We start from the raw sequence: 9029 nt of genomic DNA on the forward strand, positions 1-9029 counted from the left end.
AATAGGAAATATACCACAAAATGCAAAAGGTGGCTGGGGCATACAAATTTAGCATGTGGGTAAAATCCAAGCATGAGCTCTACCCGTTATCTATGGCCATCACTGTGGTTCCAATGGGCCTTAGATGATCCCCCTCCATCACTAAGGAAACCATGATTGTCCCAACCCATGGTGGGTGATGAACTGCCTCACCTTAAGGGGGTATTCTCTGCTACATGTTACACATCATGCTCTCCATCCCCTGGAGCCCCAAGCAGTTATGAAGAAAAATCAATCAAAGGTAAAAGGCATATGAAGAAGTGTGGAAAAAAAATGTTGGGGTAACTCATGTACCACGCTTTTCTCCCTCCTACACTCATATACCTAGGTGTGGGCCTCCCTTATTATAGCTACCCTTGCACCTTGACATGTAGCCTGGATGATTCCCCTGATCCCCACTCCATTTCATTATTATATCATTTCCACCTACCTCTTAAAGGATGTACCATGGACATGCCACCACCTTTAGAGGTTGAAACCACCTAATAGGGTCCTTTTTTAACCCCCTATTGAGCTTGGAGACACTTGTACATGCGAAAGCACACTATGGAAGGGCATGCCACCATGAAGTGCCCCATTGATCCCATGATTTGTAAGCATTATTACTTGATTATTCTAATGATTTGTTGTATTGGAGGGCAAGGGGACGCATTGGATTTTATGCAGGATCATAGGTGGGTCTTCATTTGGGTCTTAGTCTCCCTATAAGGGGTCCTAGCCCTCCATAGGGCCACATTGCCACTTGTAGGGTGAGCGTTGAGAGCCATGGGCCTCCACCATAGTAGATATTACTTCATGGATCCCCAACAATGTTCATTGATTACTCATGTTACACTTTTTGGATGAGGATGATGCACCTGGTCCACCATGCTCAACTGGCTCCACAGTTGCACCATACACTTGGCAGATGTTCCAAGATGCCTCCCGTTGTAGAGGGAGGGCTTATGTCATTACTCCAGCCCTTATAGATGGTCTACAAGCATATTTGATCCATTTGGAGACCCATGAGGATGTCCTTGTGTCCCCACACCCACTTGGGAGCACCACAGGTTCTTGATTGAAAAACAAGGGGCCAACCCGTTGTCTACTATGTTTGGAGTCCATTTTTGCATCATGGCACCCCTTGGACTTCATCAGGCTTCCTCAAAGGCCCAATGACTTGATTTTTTGATCATTCGACCCTCTTGAGAGGCTTACCTTTACATTATTTAGTTATTTGGTGGGCTTGTCACCAAAATTTTTGTTATTATGTACATTACTCTATTTGAGGGGCTAAATTAGGCCAAATTAGCTAAATCGAATTCATTAGGAGGTGTATAAATACAAGTGTGATGAATCATTTGGATTATCATCACTTGGATTGGATCTTTCTCTCTTGTGATATTTTCGCTATCCTTCTTGGAGGACGATGTTGGATGAATGGATGAATTTTGATGTTTGGATCTCTTCATTTTTGTCTTGGAGCTTCACTATTGACATATAATGATGATTGGATATACTCTTTCTTACATGTAAGTACTCTGTTAATTCTATTTTTTTACTTATTTCACATGCATGTTGTTTGGGATCTTCGTTATACTAGGCTGAAATTTACTACTTTTCTTATGCGAAATTGTGGAAATTTGTCTTTTTATAGCATTGCATCATGTCGTGGGCCATGTATGAATGAGTGAATATTTCTAGATATATTTTGTTGAAATTTTATCTTGATAAGTCATCATATATTGCAAATCAAAGTGTAAATACCTTGAAGAAATTGTCTCATGCCCTAATGCCATGCAAAATTGTTCTAGAGGCCTCCTTGACTAAGTGAATCCATCCCAAGCATTGGAATCTCCTTGACTCCATCTCTCCCAAAGGATTAGGCACTGATCCTCCACTGGTGATCACTCTAAAGCATATTTTCTCACCATCTCCCTTTCTTTCTAGGAAAGCCTCAATAGGTGACCTAGGGCATCAAATTTCTCATGATTCACCCACTCAAAAAATTTGATCGTTTTCCCTCTACTGTGTTGTTGTGTCTCTTAGAATCCCTCCAAATTTGAAGCAATTCCAATGGTGGGATCTTGAGATATTCCAAGCCCTAGCTCCGAGATCGATTCTTTCCCTTCGTTTCCCTTGGCTAGTGACCTCATTGGGATCATTGCATCAAAATTAGTGAAAATGTAATGTCCCAAATCAGAAATTTTTGGAACAAGAACTTCATATAAAATTTATCATGCATTTACCAGAAGATTGTCATGTAAAACCAAAACCATAAATCTATAAATTGCACAAAATCTCATTAAAGATCACAACATGAGGAACAATGAGAAATGCAACAACAAAATCCATCTTTATTATAGAAATATATGCTAATACAATAGCTGGGAATGGCCCTCCAAAATATATAATAACACTGAAATCAGCCGCCGAACTGAACATGAAATCAATCACTACACCTGTGGATTTTGAATGAATCCACCAAGGGGAGATGGGTGCTCACCCAATCTCTCTATATCACCCGAGGGTTTTCGTCCTAGGGCTACCAATGGAGTAGAGAACCGGGTTCTCAACCTCTAATAAAAGAAACAATATCAAAACCAAGATCCAAGATGTTTCTAAATGACCTTCTCCTCCTCTTTTATAGATCTCATGGATAGATCCCCAAGCCTCTAGAAGCATCTTATTTTATTATTTTATTATTATTCTACAAGTTCCTTTGTTGACTTTATCAAGTGACATTTTAATTTCATTTTATTTCAGTTAAGTCACTTTTGGCCCTTTTTCTCTAATTAGTTATTTTTCCTTAATTAAATAACTAATTAAAGTCATTTTTAACTAAGGAAAATGGAAAATCACCCACCATACTCTCTTTGGCCACTGGAAGTCTCTTCTCAGCATCACATCTTGTAGATCTTCTCGTTCTGGTTCCAACGAGCTATTACATTGAGGTGTTCCATCAATTAATCTCCCTCGAATGCCACCTCGAGCATAATTAATTAAGTTATGCCCAATAATAACGTTGGTTTTCTAATGTGAATTTTCCGAAAATATTTCTAAAAACTCAGATTATGGATCACAAAAGCTTAAATTCAAATAACATTGATTTTTGAAAGTTGTTGGAATGTGACAGAATGAAAGGAAAATTGTGCGGATGATGGAATATTCCAAGCGAATGCCATCAAATCCCATAAAAACTCCTCAAAACTCCATCAGGACCCCTGATGACATAAACCTGCTCCACTGCCCTGACCATCCCCTGCCCTGGAAATCCACCCTAGTTGTACTATGAAGAAGAATAAAAATGGGGACATGATAGTCCTCTTGCCCCAAAATTTCTTTCCTTCAAGAAATCCAAATCTGTGGACCAATCTAGTGGCCCAACGCCACTAAGACTCAATGCCTAGATCCCATACAAACCACTAGTCCACGTCACATCTCCAAGCTATTGAAACATGACTGGATCCTCCAATACCTGGATCCCATGTCCATCTCTGACTCAACCTGCTACCAGTAGATCCACCTGGATCCCAATGCCACCAAGGAGCATTAATGCTACATGGCTCCTGCTGTGATGTAGCTCTGGCTGTGAATGTTGCCCTACCAACTATGTACCAGCTCATCAACTCTCTCCAATCCAATCCTTGGCATACCCCAAGGTCAGTCTCACCATACTAATGTTGTGCTAAGATACTGATGAGTGGCCAACCCACATTTTGCTGTCGACTTGAGCACCTAATATCCCCCACCTCTAAGGGCTCCTGTAGTACGCTGCTCTTGACTAAGAGTTATACTCCATCAATAGGATAATAACTCATGGTCTCCTGCTAATATAAGTCATGGACTCTTGTTTAAGGAACAAGTCTACTATGCTGATGTTGGTCCATGCTCAACTCATGCTGCCCTATCTGGTTGGTCAGCAATATCCATCAAGAAAGTCTTGCCTCTCTCCCTGTAATGGGCAGAAGTAGCTAGACTGTGCTACAAGCCCCGTCTATGTACTCCTGGAAAGGGATGCTACCTGAGAGTACTGCAACTTTGCCAGTTTCCTGTGCATCTACCCACACCTCATCAATGGGTCAACCCAAAGATAGATGCACCACTATCTCCCTTGAATGATAGGAAACTCCACACTCTTCTAGTCCACAAATCTCCTGTAAAACTACCCTGTCATACTCCAACATCACCTGAGGAAAAGTGTCAGCGAATACCATCATCCTGCCAGTTGTTTGTACCTCTGTCTGCTCCTCATCAATGACTGATCCCAAGGGTGGCTTTTCATCCTCCATCATTACAGGTTCGATATGAACCTCCAGCTGGCCCTCCCTAGAAGGCTCACGATGCATACTGCGTGAATCATCCTCCTCAGCTGACTGATGATCCACCATATGCTACTCATGTTGAATCACCATTGGTGACTCACCATCCTAAATGTCTCTCCTAGGACCCACTGACTGATCATCATATGAATCAGGCTTGTTGTCAATGACTCTACATGACTCATGTTCCTCTATATGCTCTCTATTCTAAATCATTAGCCGCTCATCTGCTCCCTGAACTCCTTCCCTCATGGGGAAAATAGGCTTCTCCTCATACTCCTCTACCACACATGGATGCATATCTTGGCTACTGTCATCAACCCCACATGACTTCTCGTGCTCCTCTAAGGTATCATCGTATGAACCCATGGACTCGTCCAACGAAGATTCCTCATCCTGATATACATAAAGAATATCTTCTTGCTCTATTGCTATCATCTCCTCAGTGTCACTCAAGCATGAGTGGTCGGGTCCCCAAGGTCCTTTGTAGATGAAGAAAAGTCCCTTCCTCCTCATCTCATTCTTGCTACATGAGACGCCAAACCTTAGATTCTCCTCCCTGGTCAACTATCTCCTGAACAACCTAATGTTCTACTCAACAACAATCTCGGCTAGATCATAAGCAACATGTGAGACCAACTGCTCTCTCCTCCAAATAGACAACAATCGAGGATTCAAATCCTGGCAGATGGCATCACGACTTCTCATAGATGAGGACAAGATGGACTACATGTGTGCTATGACTCTGTTAGGATGATGTTTCCTAATGTTGAAGAAGCATTGGAACATCTGCAAGATCAAACCATCACAGTCTAGATCAAACATGACTTCATAAGTCCTAGTCACAACCATAACTTCTAAAATCTCAAGCTTCTTCCCAAATGTAGGACCCGCACTGTTGTCTAAGTCCTGAAAAGTATACACTATTAGCTTGAAAACTCTCCTCATAACATCATCATTGTAAGGAGCTATAGGGGCGGTTAGTCTCATGATGTGACTGAGACAAGATGCAATTGGGATTCTAACCCCTTCACAAGGTTCTTCCAAGAACTTGGGTTGTATGAGAGAAAACATAGCTAGTTTGAGCACCCAAAACAATTTTCTTCCTTCCAACTGGTTCACTTTAGAAAGGAGTGCATCTAGTTCATCAAGTTTGAAGAGAACCTTCCATGTGATCCTCATGTGCTTCAAATCTGTCCCAAGAGCAAAAATCTTGTGTCCCATTTCCTGCCCCTTCTGCAAATCTTTTGGCTGTTCCTTTTGAAGAATGGCATTTAGCCCTCTTGAAAAAAGCATGTTGTTTTGTTTGGTTTTTTGGTCTACTGTATGGTTCAATTTATTCAACTCATTCAAGAGTTCTATGAATTTCTCCATGGTTTAGCCCAACAAAATTTGTGATAATGAGGCCACTATTTTTCCACATTTTAATTTGAATTTAAATGAGGGTTATTTTCCAAATAGTTCAACTGTATCTTTTGGTGCTAAATGCAAGTGTATTGTGAAGCATATATAAGGGACCAGTCTCAAATAAAAAACTGATATAGTCATAAATTTGTAACAACAGTAATAAACTCATATCATAGACTATAATAGATATTGCAGACCATTATCTTGAAGGAAATAAATGCATAACAGAGTTAAATGAGAAACGTGGTATATATTGGAAAGTTGAACCTCTGTTAGAGAGTATTCGGCCCACAAGAAAAGATAATCCTGAGGAAACCTTCAGTTTTGAAGGTGAGTACATCAACCACTCAAGGAGGACTCAACCCTTGCAATTTGGTCAGCTATTGTAGATGCAATCCTTGTGCCAATAGTATTTTATGAGATTGATAGTGATGGATTTCACCAAGAGATTGTGTGTGGCTCCCTTTAAATGACTGAAATGGGCCACTTACGCAGCCCTTGGTTGACTGAATAGATGGGTTCGTTGTCCTTCTTGTGTGTTGTAGAGGATAAGCCTGCATAAACAGAAATTACCCACCAACTGTATTCTGCTCACAGCCAGCAAGTGTAAGAGAAAAATTGACCCAAAGTTAATAATGGAAAACCTTCCTTGTGAACGATAGTCTGAGCTTCAGCAAAATATATGTAACTTGCCATTCTGAGAATGAGGCAATCTTCTCCTCAAGGCTTCGGTTTAGTGTGGGAATAAGGAGTTTGACCTCTAGGAGTAATGAGATTCACATTCTCTTGCCAGATCTTAATCCTGCTATTTAATTTCCCCAAGCTCGTGTTCCAGAACATAGTATAATTTGGGTCCTGGAGAATATTATAGGCATTCGGCCCAGAAGACTAATTCGACATCCTTGATTCCGTCCCCAACGACTTGAATTGATGCAGATGCCATTGCATACATCCGCACTATTATGATTTTAAATGGGGCACAACCCTGAATGGACTGTCATAGACACCCAGGCAATCACTGTCTTCTATAGATATTAAACTCGGCAAAGGTATGAAGCTCTAGGTATAACAAAATTTGGTATGGCAAGCAGAATAATAATTTAACTCCATGTAATTCTCTCAATTCCCTTAATAAAATTTCGCTTTCCGCCTAAAAAACAATTGTTTAATGTCGTTTATCATTTGTCCCCGATTTTAGTGACTTCGTTATAATTCTTGGTCACTACAAACCACAGGTTGATCATGTCTTCAGTCCGTGACCACCACAATGACTGATTCCATGACTAATTTGATCCACAGACCTAGCAATGTAATTTCAGCTTCAGTTGTTTTGGAGAGTCTCCCGCGAGCCTTGGCTCTTTTAATGTATCAAATTCCCCATGGCATTCAATCCATTTTACACCAGCACCAGATCACGACTATTTTCCTCCATTTGAGATAGTGGCTCTGTGCAAAAATTTGACCCCTACCCAATGCAAATGCAGCCTCACCAAAATAAATCTCCTTCAGAAGTTATAACAAAACCCACAAATCTGCTGGCGGTGGTGAAATTTAGCAACACGATTATGGAATTGATGTGGTGGTTGATGAGACTCATAAATGGGTAATTATATGGGCTCATTTTACCTCCTAACCTAGTCAAATCAACCATTCTCTTAGCTTATTGTATGATTTTCTGATTATATTTATGCTTATGGGGTGAGTTGAGTTAGTTATTATGCCATGTGGTCTAACATGTATTTAATGCAGATTATTGATGGATTTGGAGGTCAAAGTCAAGGATCTAGTGGTCAAAGTACAGTAATAACTCGAAGTAGACAGAGGAGAGGACTTATAGGAGGGAATCCCCCTCATTTATTTCTCCTCACTCCGAATTCCCCTTCATTCAGCTCCGAGTACAAGCAGTTGAATCATGCACTAGAAGGCAGTCGAACAAGTGGAAGATGATTGATAGTTATCTCAAGTTTTGGGAGCCAATCCTCCCTGATTTTAAGAAAGATGTTGGTAGCTTCAGATGTGTAAGTAGAGAGGCTTGGGGCCTCACTAGGATCAATTTTTTTTCTTGTGTAAACTCTGCTCAAATTTTGAGCTTACTATTTTATGACAGTTTTATGTAATATTGCTATTTTTTGATAATGAAGATGGAATCCTTTTTGAGCTAGCACTGAGCTACCTCAGAGGGCTGAAGCTCTTAGGTTAGGGCCCAATCCAAGTAGCCAAGCTTCTATTTACTTGTATTTGTATGCTTTACTTCAATTTGTAGATTAGTTTGCTGTTAGATGTATTTCTCTTACGGTTAAGAATAGGTTGCTTTTGATGATTTAGTAGCTTGCTTCCATTTGTGCTTTCTGTAGTAGGTTAAGTAGTGATAAGAGAAGATTCAAAAGGCTAGAAATAATGCCTTGGCCTCTCTTCCTCCCTCTCGAACCATGATTTGAGGCAAAGACTCTCTTGCTGCCCCAAAAACACTGATTTTCCTCTTTCCTAGGACTTCTAGTGTTTGCAGTTCTCTAGTAGGTTGATAGTCCAGTTTTACTTTGCTTTAGATATTCTTTATCATGTTCACTTCCTAATTTTCAATATTCCTTTTGCATTCTTTCTTTTCTTATAGCATTTCCCAAGATTTCCTTCTATACATCATAGTTTAGGCCATTTTAATGCAAAAATCTATGTTTCCTAGGATACACTCATTTCATTTGTTGCTTAATTTTCTTAGTTTACTGTTCGTTTCTATGTAGCAGATCTCTTCCAATAGTAGGCCAGCTTACCAGAAATCACACCCTCCATCTTATCCATGCCCTATAGGTCTCCCAAAACTCACCTCAATTCTGCCCTAGTTTTCTTCATTTTTCATAGAACTTCTTCCTCTCTCCTTGAGCAAACCCAATCATCTTTTTCTCTCCTGGTGATTCATGGTAGACCTTAGGCACCCTAACAACTCATTCTAGACTTCATCCACCTTTTCCACCCACTCTCACACTCTCAAAATAGAAAAAATTGCTCCTGCCCTCCTCCTGTAGACCTCCTGTAGTTTCCCTGTTTTCCTCCTGTAGTTTTCGTGTGTCCTCTTGTAGTTTTTCCTGTAGGCGTTCTTTGAAGAATGAGTATGGGAAAAAATTCTAGAAGGCCACCTAAGACCTCCTAGGACCCATCCACACCATCCTACATCCTCCCAAGCTCCAAAACCACCCTATAAAACCACCTGTTCGCTGCCACACTCACACACAATAAATTAGATGCATGTTAAATTCACATAAAACACATAAAAATCCAAAAATATGT

Source organism: Pinus tabuliformis, chromosome 4_1 (genome assembly GCF_031772625.1).
Source record: "Pinus tabuliformis cultivar Carrire ecotype Pingquan chromosome 4_1, CPIR1, whole genome shotgun sequence".
NCBI classification, from domain to species: Eukaryota; Viridiplantae; Streptophyta; class Pinopsida; order Pinales; family Pinaceae; genus Pinus; species Pinus tabuliformis.